This window comes from Apium graveolens, unplaced genomic scaffold (assembly GCF_009905375.1).
Source record: "Apium graveolens cultivar Ventura unplaced genomic scaffold, ASM990537v1 ctg2293, whole genome shotgun sequence".
NCBI lineage: Eukaryota > Viridiplantae > Streptophyta > Magnoliopsida > Apiales > Apiaceae > Apium > Apium graveolens.
The window spans coordinates 1-1,043 of NW_027417592.1; the positions used below are offsets into that span (position 1 = coordinate 1).

Consider the following 1,043-nt stretch of genomic DNA (forward strand, 5'->3'; position numbering starts at 1 on the left):
CAGTTGAGATAATGGATCATTAACACCAACAGCTCCACATCATCTCTTTGCAAAGCAACTCTAGCAACTAATCGACCGATTCTTCCGAAACCTAAACAACTGAATCAGTTATTAACACATCAAAAACAATAAAACAACTAAATAACCAAATACATAAAAATAATCATAAGTGATTATATCCGTACCATTGATTCCAACCTTGATTGGTGCTGCATAAGCAACCAAACAAAAACATATAAATTAGATCATAACAAGAACATAAGTAATCGATAAATAAAATAATAACATAAGCATACCCATGGTATTTGAGAGAGAAGAGAGAGAGAGAGAGAGTGGTATGTGAATGAGAAAGAGTTTCACATGAACAACTCGCATCAGCTGAAACACCTAATTAACTTTGCAAGGGGAGCAAGGCATTTAGTAGTGCAACTACCATAAGAAACAATGTGAACGTCTGGTTTGATGTGAACGTCTGGTTTGTATCCCTTTTCGGTTGAACAAGGAGCGTACTATGGCAAGAAATGATGACCTTCTTTGCACCTCCTCACATTAGAAAAGATATAACTCATCGTATTAGAAAAGATATACATCTAAAACAAATTTTCTACACCTGATCATATAACTCATCGTATTAGAAAAGAAATACATCTAAAACAACCCATCATATCCATAATTAAAAAAAAATATAACATATAACAATCAAATGTGCATCAGCTGTCCTTGTCGGTAAACTAACCGGTGGACTCGAAACATATACTCTGAAATTATCCATTTGAAACAACCAATCATCCCTTCAAATAATTCAGTAAGACAATACAGTGACATAAAGATGACCATAGCTGCAATAGGTGAGACACCAAAAAGAAGGGTCTCCTCCTCCTTGCCTTTTATAGTTCATGATGCTTCCACCGTGAACACTGTCATACTTAAACATAAACGTCTAAAACAAACAAAAAACATGAATTAGCCCTTACTTTTAAGCACAAGTAGATCAAGCAAATGAATCAGTAGTATAAAACCAACTAACTAAACTATCAGCTTCA

General features: G+C 34.4%; 1 long non-coding RNA gene across 1 annotated transcript; it reads right to left on the reverse strand.

The window, feature by feature from the left end:
• Positions 1–33: 33 nt before the first annotated feature.
• Positions 34–674, reverse strand: LOC141700397 (uncharacterized). The gene is made up of 3 exons (XR_012566315.1): positions 297–674; positions 186–209; positions 34–91 (listed from the first exon to the last, which is right to left on the reverse strand). It is a non-coding gene; the product is annotated as an uncharacterized LOC141700397 (long non-coding RNA).
• Between the last annotated feature and the right edge of the window lie 369 nt (positions 675–1,043).